This window comes from Triticum dicoccoides, chromosome 1A, assembly GCF_002162155.2.
Source record: "Triticum dicoccoides isolate Atlit2015 ecotype Zavitan chromosome 1A, WEW_v2.0, whole genome shotgun sequence".
Classification (NCBI taxonomy): domain Eukaryota; kingdom Viridiplantae; phylum Streptophyta; class Magnoliopsida; order Poales; family Poaceae; genus Triticum; species Triticum dicoccoides.
In genome coordinates, this window is record NC_041380.1 from 513,355,823 (window position 1) to 513,376,876 (window position 21,054).

Here is a 21,054-nt window from a genome sequence, read left to right on the forward strand (position 1 = left end):
CGACAAGTCCACCGTCCCTTCACCAGCCAAAGAAAGGAGAAGACTAAGCAGCTCAATAGGGTCTCGAGTATGACTATAGTACCAAAGCTTGGTGCTTCTACCAGTCAAGCAATTACCACGGGTGGATATTCAATAGAAAGCCTACTTGAGTAGGTCAAACAGCGGGGATCTCTCAGTTCCAATGGCTGGATCTCAGAATCGCGTAGATGGGTAGAAGTAATGGGCAAACACACCTAAGTTAGAGATTTCAACTACTACGGTAGTGATGGGGTGCCTGTTTACCTAAGTAGGCCTAGTTCTTTCTATAATGAGCATTCGCGTCCGGGGACTTTGATCCAACTTCAGCCGATGGGGAAACGGCAAGGGATGCACCGGTATCTGGACACGTGATGGACCCAGTAGTAAATATTCCTTTGTGGAAGGCTTTGGTTATACCTGGGTGGCAAAGCGAAGTTTCTGGTGGGTAGGTGTCTAAAACAACCCTCTGCAAGAAAGCACGCCCATATCAATCCTTTAATCGGAGACTAGACTAGCGTTAGGAAGGACAAAGGAGACAGACAGAATTTACATCAGAAAAAAAGGACTTTTTGAAGTTTGAGTGAGGATAATTGTCTTAAATTTCGGAGAATCGGCTGAAAAAACGCGGAATTGTCTTCGCCTTTGTAAGCGAAAATGTCCAGTAAAGCCTATCTCGCTTTTAGCCTTCATGGTGAATGGCCCACCCTTTCTTTGAACCTTGTCAATGATCGAACGAACTTACAGATATGAACTGAGTGCCATTTGATGAGTAAGATCGAACAAGGGAGAGGGATATGGAAAGGATGAAGTAATGAAAGAGGAAGTCATTGCTAGTAGTAACGACTTGTCACGATCCATTGGTTCATATAGAATCCATGTCCTAGGTCTATCAAAAAACATTCTTTTCGCTAAGCGTATATAATAAAATAGAGTGAAAGGGTCCACCCCAAAACCAAGGGGGTACTAACTAACAGCTGAGTCCTCTCCGAACCGCAGGAGATAGTTGCCCATCATACGGCTCACCAACTTCACTTGCCTCTAAGGGGGGCTCGCTCCGGGCAGGTTCGGATCACTTACTATACACGGCCCTACGAAGGGGTTAGGAGCGTTTTCAAGATGATTCTTTCTTTGTCGAGACGAAAAAGGAACCCATCTTTTCGATTGAAAAATGTGAGTCTGTTTTGCCCACTTTATCCATCCCCCTCTATCAAAATGATCAAAAAGGCATTTCAAATGCTTCTTATTCCCGTGTTTGATCTTATCCATCTCTGCCCCGCTTCCATGTGGGCAGAGACCCCTGTAGAGAATGAAGAGGAGCCAAGGATCTTACTCTCAAGAGTGCTTCGATAGGCTCCACTCTCTCCCCTGAATAAGTCAGGCTCCGTTAGCCTGGGCTGAGATGGGGATAACGAGTCGACGATTGAAGCCCCCAATGTTCTGCCAGACACTGGACAGGGGTAAGCTCTGTAAATGTGTAGAGCCAAGTGTGGTGTAGTAGTAGGCACTTCTAGGCCCCTTCCCGGCTACTGGATCACTCCAGTGCTTCGGGTACTACGGACCCTCTGCCATCCATTGCAGCAGAGCCGTTTCATGAGCGGGGGGCCTAAGCTTAGTTCTTTGAATCAAAGGTTTAATGAAATCGAAATCGATTCTTTTTTAGATATCTGGATAGATGGATGGATCTATCTTTCTATTCAGATATCTTTTGCAATCAGCCCCAAATCCTTGATTTGGCCAGGAAACAAAGCACTGCTTTGGGCCCAGGAAGTGAAGGGAATGAGCTCGGCTGCTTCTCCCCCACACTTCTTTATTTCTCCGTGCCCCTTCCGCATGCGCTTCGCGCGCCATTGGCGCTTTGCTCTCCTCTTATTTCTTCATTGGAGGGTTCGGATGGACTTCGCCGTTCTTTCCCAACGAAAATGGAAAGGGCTGTATCACATCGAGATGTCGATTCGTTTTCCGCCCCAAATGAGATGGGGAATTAGTCACCTCTGTCCCTTCATCTTTTTGAAAGGAATCGAGGCCCGGCCCGGCTCGCGTCGTTCCAACAACCGACGGGGAGCACCTCAGTATACGATCGCGCGCAGTAACTGGGAGTCCTATTACACCTAAGGCCAACTTCCATTCACCAAACCCAGGTTCATCTCGTGTAGTGATTGTGGACTCGTACAAGGATATGGAGTCGACGGTTGATGTATCAGACTCGACCCTGTCTTTCGTAGCATGCATTCCCATCTGTGTTGCAACTGATTCGGTAAGCTACGTGTCCGGTGCACGGAAAACTGCCTTCGGTCTCCCAACCTTACTCATGGCAACCTTCCCGCCGCCCAACGACCTATAACGCTAGTCACTACTCCCACTGGGGCTAGGAAGTAAGCCCCACAACCCAAAGCGGCGAAGAACAAATAGAATTTGCTTCAAAAGCCGACTAACGGGGGTATTCCTGCGTATGAGAACATTGTAATGGAGCAGGTCATAGCCGAAATAGGATTCGTTTTGGCTAGAGCGCCCAAATCCGCTATATATTTGACAGGGGTTTGCCGTAATGCTGGAACTATGGCGAATGCATCTATCGTCATTGATGCATAAATAAATATACCAATTAGTAGTGATTGAATTCCTTCTATGGTTCCACATGAGAAACCAGTACGAATATAACCTACATGTCCAATCGAACTATGAGCTAGAGGTCTTTTGACTTTCGTTTGGGCCATGGCAGCCAGTGCTCCTAAGATCATAGAAGCAATGCTGCAGAAAAAGAAGATTTGTTGTAATGTACCCCCATAGGAAGCAACAATAGAAACACGTGACATATTTGCAGAAATAGAGATTTTAGGCGCAATGGAAAGGAATGCTGTCACCGGGGTGGGTGAACCCTCATAGATATCAGGTGCCCACATATATAGAGTCAAAAGAGAGATTGAGTCCGAGGGAGAGGGGGGTTTTCTTGGGGCTCGAGAGATTGAATAGATAGGGCCCCACAAGTTGTTAATTCGCCGCTGGGGAATTCACACAAAAGGGAAGGACTTATTCTCAACGAAAAAAGTGCTCTCTGAACCGAACGTGAAAGTTGTTTTCCATCAGACGGCTGTTCACATAACTCCACTCTCGGCTTGGATTATATATCCATTTGGTCCGCTCTCGGCCATTCCACACGCTGCCAAGCAGAGACGTGGTTATCTGAAGTGGATTCTCTCTTTTGTAGTAGATGCCGAACCTGCTGCTCAGTGGGCGGGCGCAGCAGCTACATGGACCCCTTTCTTTATGTTGTTGCCAGCGCTTTCCCGGGCCGAGCCGGAATTCTTTATTAGAACGTCGGCAGGTAAAGCCCGAAGGAAGGCTGCTATCCCCTCGGCCTTCTTCATTTTCGATGAAAAACAAATCGACATCTCAATCTCCGAAAGCGTTTTCCTTACCCAGCTAATATCCCCCCCTTCGTCGAGCCTTTCCTTTAGTGGTAAGGGATATGCACCTTATCTGAACGTCGGCAGGCATTCCGGAATTCTCCTTTTTTGGCCCCGGGTGAACATAGGCTCAAACATGATTGGAGGGGTCCTAGCTACGCCATGCGTTCAATAAAAAAAAGCAAGCCTCTGGGAAGCTGCAGGGATTACAAAAGGAGGGTGCTTTCCTGTGTTGCACTGAAAAAAGGACAAAGGAGAAGACGCTCTTCGACTTTCTTTCTTCCTCCCGCGCCCGCCTAAGCCCGGCCCGCGTTAGATGGGAAGATTAGCAAAGCGGAAAAAGACAGAGGGAGGGGGAGTTGCATCTTATTCTCTTCGCGAGAACTTCAAGATCGGAGAAGCATTCGGAAGGGGAGAGGCCTTCATTTCGTTGGCAGAAGCAGAAACGATCCAATCCATTCGGGGCTTCGGGGAACCCAAAAACGAACTTTGTTTACTTTTTTCATAGATAGATGATATATATAGGAATAATATATACATCCCTTTAGTTGAGATGTCTATGTATCTATTTTGGAATCATCTCCCGATTCTCTTTTTTTCTAATTCGCACTGCTCTTTCTCTCTAAATTGCATCAAAGAAAATAGAGAGAGAGAGAGAGCAGATGGATCCTATCCCCTATAACGAACACTCATTCCTATCTATTGATAGAAAATAAAGATCTTCGTCACGGACTTTTTCTTTGTTCATTTTTTTTAGATTGGAGGAATTCCTCATATCCAAGGCAGCTCCCCACAAACACCCCACCCATATGACTATGCCCCCTTTTGAATCGACAGTATAGATTGGGCTTCATAGCTACTTTCATTCTAAAGATGAATATTAGTCAATAGGCAGGCTTCTTTCAGTAGCAAACATATTCATTTTCACCGGGCTCCGCGCACCTTTGGTACTTCTGGAGGGCAAGCTGTTTTATAGTGACTTCTTTCTTAGGGTAGGGCGACGAATACTTCCAATTCCGGAAAGGTCATTAGGTCGCCTTTGGAAGCTAAAGCGAAAGTTGTAGAAAGCCGGGAGAAAAAGCGAAAGCTTGCTCGAAACGGCCTATACCCTAACCCTCGGAAGCGAAGACGCAAAGCGTCACTTTTTCAAAAGGAAGGAGTTTTTTCTGACTGAATCCATCCATAAAGCCGCCAAGGAAACGAAGTTCGTTCCCTTTCATCAAGTGGGTAAGGTAGGCAAACCACTTAAGCTTTGCCTTAGACTGACGGAACAAAGCTAAGAAGTAGGCTGAATGGAAAAAGGAAAGGGACAAGGGCGGTCGTCGCTTGGCGCGAAGGCTGCTGGTTCGGTATGGTACTAAAGGTCCTCGGACTTCCAGGCGGTTTTTCTTTTGGGCTGCTGTGAACCCTTGGATCTCGCCAATACAGCCTCCTATGGTTTTCGTTACCGAGATATCTTTTCTTTTTTCCCAGGGATTTTTTGGGTAATCAGCTCCCATGCTGCAAACAGTCAAATCTGAACCTTGTCGCTCTTCTTTCCTCGTGGGCAGGAAGCACACCAGCAGCGTGCGTTGCGTGATTCCACTGTGTTTTTTGCACTTGACTGGGTGGACAGTTGACCGGAAGATAACTTCGATTCGCCCGGCCAGCAGGCGGGCGGCGTGCTTATCTTGTGTGACAACACTACAGAGCGAGTAGCTCTTCTAGTCGGGCAGCTGTGTGACAACACTCCTGAGAAAGCGGCGCTTTTGTGTAACATGCTATGGTCTCAACGCCCTTACGAGGTAGTGATGAGTTTCACGCGCTCTAAGCCCGGCCCGCGCGCAGATAGGAGGATTGGCCGCTATCTGAGCGGTACCACCCACCCTACCCTACTACCTATAGGGGGCCGTCCGTCCTACAGCCGCCCGAAAAGGAACTGCAGTAATCTTGAATAGGAATCCTACAGCGATAAAAAGAATCCCCATAAAAATACCACTAGATCGAGCACCAGTGATTTCGTATCCGGTCAAAATCTTGGCTAATTGATCGAAGTGGGTAGCTCCAGTAGACCCATAGATCATGGAACAAATAGGGTGGGTAGGCCCAACCACCACACTACACGTATAGACGCGAACCCCCCTCCTTACCGTACGTGCGACTCTCACCGCATACGGCTCGCACAAAGACTCCAAAATCCATCCCGAGCTTTTTATTCCACCTCTCCCTCCTCTCCAATCCTCGATCAAACTAGCCTTCCCCAGCAAGAAAACGTATCCGCTTTAGCAACAAAGCGCTCATCCCTTGCTTGTTCTTGAGCGCGCAAGGCGCTCAAGACGGTGATTCTTGCTTAAAAAAGGGCTAAAGCACTCCAGCTTCGAAGCTGGAGTTTGCAACTTCAAAACTACAGGTTTTAGCCCTGCTGCTGGGTGGGCGCTTCCTTCGTCTATTGTATGTCTCGCTTGGCTTCGTCCCGAACCAAGGAGGCATGATGGCGGGCGTGTGCGTGTGCCGACTGCAGAGACTACAAGCCGACGCCGGAAGCGACTCGCTTCTATTCTCGATTGGATATAGATGGAGAATCTCTATAGATCGTCTTTTTTCGACAACCTCTCTAAAACGCATATGAGAAAATTGCACTTCACGGCACGGCAAAAAAAAGAGCTTCGCTCGGTTGGCCCTCCTAGGCTTCCGCCTACTTTCTCTTCTGTTAAGTCTACAACAAGTGGGAGAGGCAGGATTCGAACCTACGTAGAAAACCTTCAACAGATTTACAGTCTGTCGCTTTTGACCGCTCGGCCACTCTCCCCTTCCCGGGGATACGCCCTCCTCAATCAAAGGGTTCCTGAATAAGAAGGATGGCGGCCTTCGTTCTTAAGTTAAGAATAGAAGATGGAACTATTAGATTTGCTAGCGTTCCGGGAGAATAAATAAGGTCATTTAGTAAGTTCATAACAATCCATTTATGTAAAGCAAGGGGCAAAGCTTCTACGACAGCTTCCCCCTCATTGCCATCGTCGGCCTTCCCCAGCTCCCCTCCTTCGTCACTTCTGGCTAAGCATCTTTCGGCGGAGGAAAGGAGGCGACTAGTCGCTTCTGGCGAAGCAGCGAGTTCATGAGCAAGTGAATGAACGAGCAGCGAGTGAAGTGCAACAGTCGTAAGTAAGGCTTGCCATGTTCCTAAAAGGAGTGACCATCTTTTCTTCCCTTCTACTGACACTGAGCGAGCAGCAAGCATAGGCAATAGTTTCCGTAGGGGTGGGGCGCAAGCAAGCGTTTTCAGGCTCCGCTAGCTAGCGTACTCTTCTGCTATCAATGAAACCGAAATAAAAAACCAGTGCCCTTTCGTATAGATCGAGACGCAGTACTTTTTCTTTACTTCTTCCATACTAGGAAGAATGGAAGGAAATCCTTCGATAACACTTCTTCCTTATTTGAAGAAATGATATCCGACGCCCGTGGAAACTCTTTCATTTCAAAAAAGTTCTTCTTCTTAAGAAGCAAATAGCATTTCCTATTGATTTGTCCCCTGGACTAGACCTATGTAGATTCGGAATTATCCGTCACTACGCTGTTCCCAAGGACTAGCAAAATCGAAATAGCGAAATTCTTGGGTCATCTCAATGGGTTCAGAAACCACACGTTTCTATGGATCATCATAGCGTACTTCCACATATCCACTCAGAGGAAAGTCTTTTCGTAATGGATGACCCTCGAAACCATAATCTGTTGATATACGACGTAAATCCGGATGATTGATGGAAGAAACACCAGACATATCCCATACTTCTCGCTCCCACCGGCCGGCTGATGGAAATAGACTGACTACCGGAGATATTCATGTTACTTCGTCTGCACTTGTTTGTACACGAATGCGTGAGTTATACCGAGTACTCAGTAAATTATGGACAACTTCAAATCTTCGTTTTCGAGAGGGATGATTCACTCCGCAAATATCGATCGAAACTTGAACCCTTGTATAGGTATGCCATTTTAGAAAGCACAACAATGGAAATGGGTAGTCAGTATTGGTATAAGATCTACTCCCATGTTCCGATCTTTTCATTTTATGTACCCATTTCTTGGGTAAAATCTCCCAACTATATTGGAAAATGGATTGGTTATCCATAAATGAAAATAAAGAAAGCTTTATTTTGGTTCCGCTTCTTGCTCTAAGCAGAAAGACTTGTCGGAAATTGCCGGTTGGGTTGGTCCGACCAAGAAAGGCATGGGAGTGGAGAGGCAGAAGTGAAAGACTGGCTACCAATAAAGATCCAAAACTGCACACACACTTTTTAGAGTTATGTATCCAGGATCGGCTGCATGCTCTAGTGTTGAATCGGGTATAGAACCCAGGATGCTTGGTTACAATTCCGAATCCGCTAAACCATCGCTCGGGGAAAAGTATTATACAGAGCATTAGTACTTATTCTGATCCTTTCCTTATATTTAGATTCTAGTAGTTTATTTCAGTTGTATTCGTATCCTTACTGCGGTTTTTTTAAGGGTAACAAATAAAAGTATGCAGGTTCTATTTTATTGTTCCGAGACATATGATGATAGCATGCAAAATGCACGTATTATTAAGGAGTTCTGGAACGATTACTGCGCTAAGTTGTTGGATATTGACAAAACGAAAAAGACTTCTAATGTTGATATGTATCAGGATGATGTTAGAAAGTTGTTGATTAATGAAAAGAAGAATCAAAATGGTGTGTTTTCCGATACTGAATTAATAGATTTACAGAATCAAATTGCAAATTGCACAATGAAGTTCGATGAGGATAATCTATTTAAAGTAACTCCTAACATAGTAAAGTTCTTGATTAATAAGGATCAGCCTAACGCTAAGCAATATCTAAAGGGTTGCCTACCAAGTAGCTTACCTATGCTTAAGATGTTTGGTATCTATACGCTTGAGGCTATCATGATTCATGTACTAGGCTTGGTATTCAACACTAGATCCCAACATCTTTGTCATCCTCTCCTCCAACTCCCGCTGCCTCTCCGCCGCCTCCGCCAGAAGTTTCTCTGTTCTATCTCTATCACTCTGTATAGCAGCCTGCAACACCACTCACATGACCATTTGTAATCATTGATGGAAGAGCACAGAATGTAATGGAGAAAGATAGCTGAGTACGTATAACTAACCTTGAAGGCGAGTTGGACTGGCCATTCACGAGGCCTTATCTCAGGAGCGGAGCTCGACTGGCGCGCCTTGATCTCCGGGAGAGTGCTAGGACAATGGATAAGTCCATCTCCCATGGCTATGGAGCCATGGGACCTCCCGCCACCAGATATCATCAGCAGCTCTGTATCAATGGGACCCTGGCTCGGGTTAAAGTCCTCCCCTTTCCTCGCCTTCCCCTGATCTCTATATTGCACGAGCTTGTCGTGGGCGGAGATGTTGGTGAAGTTCTTTGGATCATCGAGGTCAGACGCAGAGAATGCCTTGACTTTCTTGTAAGAGCCAGTGTGGGCCATGGCATGCAGGTCGTACACCTCTGGCACCTTATCCGCCTTATTGTAGCGTTCCTGAAAGAGAGAAACAAAGTAAATTAGTAATTAAAGGGCTAAAACTAGCATGATGAATGAATTGCATGAATCATGAAGCAAACCACATACCCAGTTCAGCCCGTACTGAAATAAGTTGGAGATGCCTTGGTGGTGTGGCACACCTTCCATTTGGGCACGTTTGTCCTTGGCCTCTTTGTGGGTGGCCAGCCATTCTTTTGAGCACCACGGATTGACCAACACCTCCCAACAATCCATCCGATCCGCACACCATCTCGGAGGGGCCTAAGTTAGCAAATAGAAACTTGAGCGCTACGACTATGAATTACTAAATGAAGGAAGTAAGTACAAGGCCTTAAGAATTACCTTCATGTACTGCTCCTTACCCAAGAACTTATCGCGGCACTCCTGCTTGGGCTTCTTGATACCACGCCCGGCGTAGTAGTCTCAAACAGCCTGCACCCGAACCTCATGCCGTAAGTTCTGAAGTAGGAGCTTGCACTCCTTATGGATAACATCTGCCACATCCTCCTCGTATCCCTCCTCACACCTGTAGAATGTCTGCAATCAAATGAGACAATATTGATTAGTACAATTAATAACTAGCTAGTTGAAGATTTTTAATTGTGTAAAGGAGCAATTACCCAGAACTTTCTGATCACCACGTCTGCCCTCGTCTCGCACAAGACACCGTCGATAATCTCACCCGGCGGGGCCGGGGCAGCCAAGTAGTGCTCCCAAGTCAATCCAACCTCTGGAAGCCGACCCTCACCAGGCAACATGACAAACCTCGGGAAGTTTTGCCAAATCAGAACTCCAAGGACGGAGTTGGGCCGGCGGACACTTTCATGGTGGTCCCAACCCCTGCAGCATGACAAGGCCAACACATCAGTTATTTGAAGAAACATGAATGCAGAAGGTACAAAAAGATTAAATGCACTTACCTCTCCCCATCAGGGAAAATCAACCACCTCTGCTCGCGGGTCGTCGGCACGGACGGGAGCCGTGTAGCACCACGCTGGTAGACGTTGCCCCCCTCCTCCCCCTCCTTAAAATCAGTCGGCTCCCCGCCATCATCAGCATGGCCACTCGGCTCCTCAGGCTGACCCGACCAGTTACCCCATCCAGATGTGTGCTCCTCCGGGGTCTCGTGGGCCGAAGGCCCATCGACCCGAGGCTCGTGGGCCGAAGACCCGTGGACCGGAGGCTCGTGGACCGGAGTCCATGCAGCCTCCTCCTCAGACAAGTCCACCCTAGCAGTCACGTGCTCGGGTGAAATAGCTGGGGGAGGCGGCGAGGAAGGCGCCATAAGAGTCACCCTACCTCCTCTCCCGCGACCACGTGCTCCACCTCCTCTCTTCTTCTTACGTCGTCCCCTGCTGGGCACCGCGGTCGACGAAGAAGGGCCCGGCGGTGTCGCCATACTGTCCAGCAACGCTCGGCGGAGAGGTGCGTGTGGGATGGAAGACCTCGCACCACGCGCCGATGAAGAAGGGGCCTCGGCGCGCTCCCGACCAGCGCCCACCATCTTTCAACACCTGCCATGACAAAGAATAAACGAAATTAGTACAACATAAAAAAAAGTACCGACATGAATAATAATATGTATATCACTTAAGTGTATCATCATCAAGTACAACATAAAAAATTGAATACCTGACAGTACTAATAATCTCGATCAGTATCATCAATAAATGCATAATCATCATCATCACTATAATCAATGATGGGCTCATAGGGTTCATTGGCATCAACATGTGCAAGGCCACCTTGACGTAATCGGTCAAGCATTGACAGGTCATCCGCATCAGTAACCTCTTCTTGTTCCGGCTCTTCTTGTTCCTCCTCTAGGGTGATGTCGGATTCATTGTCGCTGTCTACTTATTTGTTTTGGGGTGAAGTATAGCGGTTCTTGAAACGCTTTTTGGAAAGACGTTTTTCTTGGAAGAATTCTCCTTCATATGTGTCTGGGTTAATGTGAGGTTCATAATCCTCTTCCTTTGGGGGAGAAAGTCTAGCACGTGTCGGCACTTCATAAACGACATCCCAACCTTTCATATTTGGATTAGTTTGGCAGGCCCACAGTAGATAGAATACTTGGGTCACCTGTTGAGCCGTAATATAGACACCAGGAACATCTAAATGGGTGCTTTGGTTGATTTCAACTAGCCCTATATGTTCATGAGTCCTTCTAGTCTCCTTCGGCTGAAACCAATAACATTTGAAGACTATGACATTCGGTGGGGTTTCACCATAGAACAGAAGTTCATAAATTGCTTCAACTCTCCCATAATACTCGGTACCTCCTTCGCCGATAGCAGATACACAACAATTTGTAGACTTTCGGTCGGCCATAGATAGCTCTTTGCCATAGGTATGAAAGCGATACCCGTTGATGTCGTACTTGTCAAATGAGCGGACCTTATAGTCGAAACAATTAGCGACTTGTCTCAATTCGGCGTCCATAGACTCTGAATTAGCCTACAAGTTTAATATGAAAGGATTGTTGCATTACACACAAATTAGCGAATGAAATGAAATTGTCTAATAAAAATTACCGTTTGTTTGAACCAAGAGATGAAACCGGGATAGCCGCCTCCTTGCTTTGCGAGAAGCTCATACTCTTCGACGGAATCCTTTTGGATCTCCGCTCCATACAAGAATATGGCGACGTATCGACTGTATGACATATCCAGGAATAAGAGCAGTTCAAAGGAAATAGAAGTTGCGAAACAATGTACCGAGAACTTACTCGATGTACGGCCGCACTTCTATCAGGTTGTTGAAGATATACAACGAAATGGTCCGCCATTCTTCGTTATCCAAAGATACTGGATGTGAAACACTAGCTGGTGCGAGATTCCCTTTGTATAGGCTAAGGTTGGATCCACCCTTTTTAGGGTCCTCAGCATTGTACCGAGGCTTCGGATTATGCAAATGACGATTTTTGGCTTCGTAGTGTGCTGTTACGAAGTTTGCCGCCTCCTCTGTGATGAATGCCTCAGCCATCGATGCTTCAATTCTACGTTTATTTTTACATTTTTCTCGAAACGTCTTCTGCATCCTCCCAGTTGGGTAGCACCAACGATTTTGCACGCCCCCCCCCCAATCTTGCCTCGGTCGGGAGATGCAAAATCAAATGCTGCATTGGATTAAAGAAGCCCGGGGAAAAAATCTTCTCTTACTTGCAGATCAACTCCAGCGCCAACTCTTCCATTTCTTCTAGCACGCCAGGTGATAGTTCTTTCGCACAAAGAACACGGAAGAAATAGCTGAGTTCTGCCAGTACTAGCCATTCATCCTCAGGGATGAAGCCACGCAACATCACCGGCATTACCCGCTCAATCTGTAACATCCCAAATTTTCAATTTGGAATGTTATACATTAGATCATCAATGCATATCATATTTTATTTTTGCATTTTGGTTGATCCTAGAAAATTCTACGCAACTCAAGGACCCATGGAGAGAGTTGGGGATTTCGTTATTTTCATATTTGAGTTTTCTCAAATTTTGAGAATAGGATCATTTGATTTTATTTATTTTATCATCAATTTTTTCTATTACAAAAATATGAGAGAGGGAATAAAATGATTTTCCCAAAATAGAGAACTATTGAGGATTTAATAATACATCAAAAAAATTTATTTCGGAGTTTTTCGGTGTTTTATTTGAATTTAGGAAAAATGTGCGTTTTTCAAAATTGCATTTAGGCCCCAAATAAATGTTCACTTTGTCGGGCTTGATTTTAGAAGCCCGGGAAAAATTATTTCGGGATTTTTGGAGTCCGTTTAGTATTTTTTTTCATTTTTTTTCCAAGCGGAAATAAATAATAATAAAAAATGAACCGACCTAACGGGCCGTGTCCGACTAGGACTCTGGCCCGACTAGGCTTTATAAGCCGAGGCCCAGCCCCAGGGAACCCTAGCCGCCCCAGCCCCAACCCTAGCCGCCGCCCGGTCCCGCCGCTGCCGCCGCCGCCGCTACCCGCCGCCCCACGCCGCTGTCGCCGGACGCTGCCGCTGCCGAGGTTCGCCGCTGCGCCTTGTTTTTCGTGCCTTCGGTTAAAAAAACCGATTGGTTTTCGTCGGTTTAATAGATTCGTTTTTTTAAATAGATCGGTTTTCCGGTTTATTTTTTTTAGCGAGCGTTCGTCGTTTTTCTTTTTCTCGGATTAAATCCGCGATTTTTCTGATCGCGATTCCTGATCCGATTTTTGTTTTAGTTTAACTTTTCGCTCGTTTATCGGAATCAGGCGATTCAAGCACCTAGAGTTTCGTCTCGAAACCCTCTATCCGTTTAACCAACGTAAGCAAGATTTTGCTACTGTAAAATTTGCCCTAGATCCAGATTACTAGAACGAAGTTGTTTTCTTCCGCCGTTTGACTTTTGTTGCTTCGTTCGATTTGATTCTTTTTGCCAACCGGAGTTCTTAAGTTGAACCTTTTGGTCATATCTCTTATTTGAGTTTTACGTGTGCATTAGTTGAGTACTTATTGTATGCTTGTTTGTTTGTCTGCGTTAGAGTATCCGGAGTGCGCCGCCTGTTACTTTGAATCGCTAGGTTTCCCGGATCATCAACAAGGCAAGTAACACTTTGATCATACCTTTTCTACTACCCAGTTTTATTGCATTAGACCAATCCTCACACATTGCATGATTAGGATCTAATTAAATTGTGGGATGGGAAGTAGATGAGGTAGTACCTATTACCTGTTTATTATCAAACCTTTGGGAGTTACTTCTACGTTTTCTTATTATGCCATGCTATGCTAGTAGACGTGGATTGGGTGAGTCATATCCATGACAGATGTGAGGTTGATAATTAATGGTTTATCTAATGTGGCAACTTAAACACACATCTGGGTGGATTGAGGCACCTGGGTATTCCAGGACTTGCCTGTTTTCTTTTGGACCGCCACCCAGGCTCAAAGGGATCATGAGACTATTCATACTAGAAACTTCCGTGTGCAGGCACAAGCTATTATGGGCTCTAGCATAGTTGACTAAGTTGCGCGAACTCTTACAGTGGTAGACTAGCAGATGTAGGGGGTGTAGGTGGTACGGTCTACCCGATCGTAAGGTGCTAGCGCTACTAAAAGACTATGTCTCGGTCATCCGTCTTCTCAAACACCATGTAGTGCGAGAAAACAAACGGAGGCGATCGAGTCTTGTGGGAAAAAGTGCGCAAACCTCTACAGAGTGTAACAAACTAATCATGGTTAGCCGTGTCCCCGGTTATGGACATCTTGAGTATCTAGTACTTGGATTATCATGTGAATCTCAACATGTTACTCTAAATTAATTTCGTTGGGTTATGTTTAATGATGATGCTTAATTGGGATTGAGAATGCTGTCAACCATTCTCAATGTTTAACAACCACCTTGATAGTAATTAAAATTTTATTCCTTTGAAGTAGGGAAAAATTGGCTTTATGCAAAACTGTAACCATAGAGCATTCCACCAGCCAAATATGCATATAGTATAGCGGTTTCATTTCATTACTCTCTATGTGTTACCTTGCTAGCATATTCCATGTGCTTACCCGTTTTCGGGCAGCAACGTTAATGTTGCAGACTTTTCAGACGATGATTAAGGAGTTTTTAGGTCGTGGTTCTATACTCAGTGATGCCGTTGGAGTTGATGGACTCACTTATCTTCCAAGCCTTCCGCTGTTATCGTTATTAGATGGCCTTAAGCCATATTTATTGTAATAGGTTCTCTTTTGAGACATTCGATGTAATAAGTGTGTGATTTCTACTCTGCTATAAATCCTCCGAGTACTATGTGGTGTCAGCATTACTGATTCAGGGATGACACCGGAGCACAGAGATCAGACTGTTTGAGGTCTGGTCGCTACAGAGATGGTATCAGAGCACACGCTGACTGTAGGACATGACCACTAAGCTAAAGACCTAGATCACTCTCTTCTCTTCTGACCTCTCATCTTTTCTATTCTTTAGGATGGCGGATGCAAGGAACAAGTTTACGCAACCGGATGAAGATGCACCCTTTGGACGCCACTTGAAGGAAGTCACTAGATACCTGAACATAGGAGTACCAAGCTTCACGGGAACCTACAACGCCACTTTACCTGAAGAAGAGCGCTGGATGATTCAATTTCAAGTTCCAAGAAGAACGTTCATGCCAGTCACTGAGCCCATAGAGTTTTCTTTTGATGCACCAACTTGGAGTCTAGGAAAGAGCATGGCAGCTCACATCTCCATGGGACGCATTGGAGAAGTCTACCGCAAGGATCTCAAGGATACTATCTACCAGATTTGTGGGCGCCGAGATGAACACTGGGAGATGATCAGCACCAGGAATGATAGATCAATTGCAGCTTTTATCCAAGAGCTAAACCAGCACATTCAACGACAGGAGAACCAGATGTGCCCGACATGATAGATCTGCAGAAGGCTAAGACCAGAATCAAGGAACTGGGCGAAGAACTCAAGGCTACACGTGAAGATTATGAAGAGGAAATTGAAGTATTGGTGGATAAGAATGCCGACCTAACAAAGAAGATTGGAATATTTATGGGAGGCCCGACGCCAGTAGAGGAAGACGAAGAACCCAAGGAGATTAGCCCGGAATACTACATCATCATCGACGGCACCAACTCGGAAGCAGATAGTAGCGATGATGACTATGTTGATGAAGCTGGAGCAGATATTATGGAGTCAACAACCATAGAATATTTCTAATAGACCACCTCACCACTAGTAGTAGTCCACCATGTAAATATAGTAGTCTGAGCACTTTTGCGATAGTTAGATCGATTGTATGCCTTTGGTTGATTGATTGAAGTGAATTGTTTGCTTTTGCCTCATGTGCATATGGGTAGTGTTTTCTCTTTAGACCCTCTCTATTCTTATATCTCATCTTTTCTAAACCCTCAGATGCCTCCGAGACGTGACCCCGGATTTGCCTTTCCACCGGAGCTCACCCAGTTGATCCAGCAGCAGAACAGATTGATGTAGTTGCTAGTCCAGAATCAGAATCAGGGGAACAACAACAACAACCCACCACCACCACCACCACCTGTTGACCACTTAGCCCGTTTTCTTAGGCTGAATCCGCCGGTGTTTTCCAGTAGCACCGAGCCGATAGTAGCAGATGATTGGCTCCGCAAGACAGCTAGGGAGTTGACCACAGCATGATGCATAGATGCGGAGAAGGTGAAGTTCGCCGCACATCAGTTAGAAGGACCCGCAGCATCATGGTGGGAGAATTTCACAGCCACCTTCCTAGTCGACACTGTCACATGGGACCAGTTTCAGCAGGCTTTCCGTACTGCCCATGTTTCAGCAGGAGCTATGGCCATGAAGAAGCGTGAGTTTTGTAACTTGCGCCAAGGAGGACGGACAGTTGGCCAGTATGTGGAGGAGTTTAGTAAGCTAGCACGTTATGCCCCAGATGACGTTGCTACGGATGCAGCTAAACAAAAGAAGTTTCTGGAAGGACTGAATTATGAGTTGAGCATGTAGTTGATGGTAGCCACCTTCAACAACTGCCAGGAGTTGGTAGATTGTGCTCTTATGATTGAAGGGAAGCAGCAGCAAATTGAGAATCGCAAGAGGAAGTATGGACAAGGAAAGTACAATTCAGGAGCTCAACAGAAGCCACGTTTTACCCCTAGACCGGGAGGACATTTTCAGCATACCTATGGGGGAGGTAGCTCGCACAATCACAATGGCACTAAGAATGGTAATGGCAATGGAGGAAGCAACGGCCAGAACCACACCAACCCATCAACCCCAGCCAAGAAGGACTTGAGCCAAGTCACTTGCTATAAGTGTTCGAAGCCAGGACATTATGCCAATGAATGTCCTAAAGGCCAAAATGGCAATGGAAGTTCTGGGAAGAAGCCGAACCCTTTCAACAGGGGACAGGTGAACCACGTTAGCATGGAGGAGGTTGAAGCTCAGCCCGATGCAGTAATAGGTAAGTTTTTGGTTAAGTCATTTACTGCACTCATTCTTTTTTATACTGGTGCATCACATTCATACATCTCAAGGGGGTTTGTGGATAAGTATAACCTACCAACCCAAGCCCTTAGGTCACCCATGTTAGTAACCTCGCCAGGAGCAGAGTATGTGGCTAGTCTATGGTGTGATCGGTTACCATTAAGGATTGGTAACTATGTTTTTCCCTCAGACCTAGTAGTATTGGAATCTCAAAGATTGGGTGTGATATTAGGCATGGATTGGTTATCAAAGTATGAAGGGAATATTGAGTGTGCTAGTAAGTCAATTTTGCTTACCACACCAGAAGGGAGAAGGATCAAGTATGTATCCTGGCATGTGCCAAAGAGGACCCAAGTAAATTGCCTAACAGGAGTTGTGCAGGAGGAAGTACCAGTGGTAAGGGATTTCCCTGATGTATTTCCAGAAGAGTTGCCAGGCATGCCACCAGATAGAGATATTGAGTTTTTGATTGAGCTATTGCCAGGCACTGGGCCAATGTCAAAGAGACCATATAGGATGCCAGCAAAGGATTTGGTGGAAATTAAGAAGTAGATTAAGGAGTTACTGGATAGGGATATATTCGCCCAAGTTCTTTGCCTTGGGGATCGCCAGTACTTCTAGTGGAGAAGAAGGATGGATCGTTAAGGATGGTTGTTGATTATCGAGGATTGAATGAAGTACCGATCAAGAACAAGTACCCACTACCAATGATCAACGATCTGTTTGATCGATTGCAAGGAGCTAAAGTATTTTCCAAGATCGATTTGCGATCAGGATACCACCAGTTGAAGATTCGAGAACAGGATATTCCGAAGACAGCTTTTACCACCAGGTATGGGCTATATGAGTATACCGTTATGTCATTTGGTCTGACTAACGCACCTGCCTATTTTATGAACATGATGAACAAAGTGTTTATGGAGTTTTTGGATAAGTTCGTCGTAGTGTTCATTGATGATATCCTGGTATATTCGAAGAATGAAGAGGAGCATAAGGAGCATTTGCGTTTGGTACTTGGAAAGCTCAGAGAATACCAATTATATGCCAAGTTCAACAAATGTGAGTTTTGGTTGAAGGAAGTAGGATTCCTCGGACACGTTATATCCGGAGAATGTATAGCAGTAGATCCCGCTAAAGTTGAAACCGTGACCAAGTGGGAAGCCCCAACAACAGTTGGAGAGATCCGGAGTTTTCTTGGACTCGCAGGATACTACCGGAGGTTTATTGAGAATTTCTCAAAGATTGCGAAGCCTATGACGGAGTTGTTGAAGAAAGATACCAAGTTCATATGGATGGAGGAGTGTGAGGCTAGTTTTCAGGAGTTGAAGAAACGCTTGGTTACCTCACCAGTGTTGATTTTGCCAGACCAGACCAAAGATTATGAGGTGTATTGTGACGCTTCACATCGAGGACTTGGAGCAGTGCTTATGCAGGAAGGGAGAGTTGTTTCATATGCCTCAAGACAACTGAAGCCCCATGAGTTGAATTATGCCACGCATGATTTGGAGTTAGCAGTCGTAGTGCATGCATTGAAGACATGGAGACATTTCCTCATTGGAAACCATTGTGAGGTGTACACGGATCATAAGAGTTTGAAGTACATTTTCACAAAGAAGGAGTTGAATCTCAGACAAAGGAGATGGTTGGAGCTTATCAAAGATTATGATATGAAATTGCACTATCACCCCGGAAAGGCTAATGTAGTAGCATACGCGTTAAGCTGTAAGAGCCATGTCAATACGCTAATGATGGGAGGGATACCCAAGGAGTTAGCAGAAAATCTTCGTGAACTATGTGTGGAAATAGTTCCGAGAGGCTATGTAGCAGCACTAGAGATTCAGTCAACTTTGATGGATAGAATCAGAGAAGCTCAGAAAACTGACAAAGAGATTGTCGCTATAAAGGAGAAACTGAGCAAAGGAAAAGCTAAAGGATTTCGTGAGGATGAGCACGATACCCTATGGTTTGAAGACCGTGTTTACGTGCCCAATAACCCGGAGATCAGGAAGTTGATTTTGCAAGAGGCACACGATTCACCGTATTCAATTCACCCAAGAAATACCAATATGTATTTGGATTTGAAGGATATTTTCTGGTGGACAGGAATGAAGAAGGATATTGCGGAGTATGTAGCAGTTTGTGATGTATGCCAGAGAGTAAAGGCAGAGCATCAGAAGCCATTAGGATTGTTACAACCATTGCCGATACCCGAATGGAAGTGGGATAAGTTAGGCATGGATTTTATCACGGGATTGCCCATGACTCATTCAGGCTATGACTCAATTTGGGTTGTAGTTGATCGATTGACGAAAGTAGCTCATTTCATCCCAGTAAAGACCACTTACACCAGTGCTAAGTTGGCAAAGATATATATGACCAGAATAGTATGTCTGCATGGAGTTCCGAGGAGTATCGTATCAGATAGAGGAACCCAGTTTACCTCAAAGTTCTGGAAGCAGTTGCACGAAACTTTGGGTACCAGGCTAGAATTCAGTACAACTTTTCATGCATAGACAGATGGACAGACCGAGAGAGTAAATCAGATTTTGGAGGATATGCTGAGAGCTTGTGCGCTAGATTATGGATCTAGTTGGGACGATAATTTGGACCTGACTTGATTAAAGAGTCTGAACAAAAGGTGAAATTGATTCGCGATAGGCTCAAGATAGCCCAGTCCAGACAGAAGAGTTATGCAGATTCTAAACGCAAGGAGACAGTTTACAAAGTCGGAGATAGAGCTTATCTTCGAGTATCTCCACTTTGGGGAACAAAGCATTTTGGAGTTAAAGGGAAGTTAGCGCCACGATTTGTAGGACCATATCGAGTTTTGGAACGTATGGGAGAAGTGGCCTACAAGTTGGAATTGCCCGAAGGATTGTCAGGAGTACATGATGTGTTCCATGTTTCTCAGTTAAAGAAGTGTCACACGGAGATGGCTGACGTACCGTTGAGAGATACAGTGCCTTTGGAAACTATTCAGTTGGATAACGATTTGACCTACGAGGAGAAACCAGTTAAGATCCTCGATTTTGCCAGCCGAGTTACTCACAGCAAGGTTATCAAATTTTGCAAAGTTTAGTGGAGCCACCACACGAAGGATGAAGCCACCTGGGAGCGAGAGGAAGATTTGCTCAAAGACCACCCTCACCTATTTTCTAGCCAACCCGAATCTCGAGGGCGAGATTCATCTTAAGGGGGGTAGGTTTGTAACATCCCAAATTTTTAATTTGGAATGTTATACATTAGATCATCATTGCATATCATATTTCATTTTTGCATTTTGGTTGATCCTAGAAAATTCTACGCAACTCAAGGACCCATGGAGAGAGTTGGGGATTTCGTTATTTTCATATTTGAGTTTTCTCAAATTTTGAGAATAGGATCATTTGATTTTATTTATTTTATCATCAATTATTTCTATTACAAAAATATGAGAGAGGGAATAAAATGACTTTCCCAAAATAGGGAAATATTGAGGATTTAATAATAAAATCAAACAAGATTTTATTTCGGAGTTTTTCGGTGTTTTATTTGAATTTAGGAAAAATGTGCGTTTTTCAAAATTGCATTTAGGCCCCAAATAAATGTTCACTTTGTCGGGCGTGATTTTCGAAGCCCGGGAAAATTTATTTCGGGATTTTTGGAGTTCGTTTAGTATTTTCTTTTATTTTTTTCCAAGCGGAAATAAATAAAAAAATGAACCGACCTAACGGGTCGTGTCCGACTAGGACTCTGGCCCGACTAGGCTTTATAAGCCGAGGCCTAGCCCCGGGGAACCCTAGCCGCCCCAGCCCCAACCCTAGCCGCCGCCCGGTCCCGCCGCCGCCGCCGCTGCCGCCGCCCGCCCGCGCCGCCGCCGCCGCTGCCCGCCGCCGCGCCGCCGTCGCCGGACGCCGCCGCCGCCGAGGTTCGCCGCCGCGCCTCGTTTTTCGTGCCTTCGGTTCAAAAAAACCGATCGGTTTTCGTCAGTTTAATAGATTCGGTTTTTTTAAATAGATCGATTTTTCCGGTTTATTTTTTTAGCGAGTGTTCGTCGTTTTTCTTTTTCGGATTAAATCCGCGATTTTTCTGATCGCGATTCCTGATCCGATTTTTGTTTTAGTTTAACTTTTCGCTCGTTTATCGGAATCAGGCGATTCAAGCGCCTAGAGTTTCGTCTCGAAACCCTC

At 45.4% G+C, this 21,054-nt stretch overlaps 1 non-coding gene and 2 pseudogenes across 1 annotated transcript; all 3 read right to left on the minus strand.

Moving 5' to 3' along the window:
* Positions 1 to 1,659: 1,659 nt before the first annotated feature.
* LOC119284575 lies at positions 1,660 to 5,815 on the minus strand (annotated as a pseudogene).
* Positions 5,816 to 6,127: 312 nt separating this feature from the next.
* TRNAY-GUA lies at positions 6,128 to 6,210 on the minus strand. The gene has a single exon. It is a non-coding gene; the product is annotated as a tRNA-Tyr (tRNA).
* A 747-nt stretch (positions 6,211 to 6,957) lies between these two features.
* On the minus strand, positions 6,958 to 7,836 carry LOC119312893 (annotated as a pseudogene).
* Between the last annotated feature and the right edge of the window lie 13,218 nt (positions 7,837 to 21,054).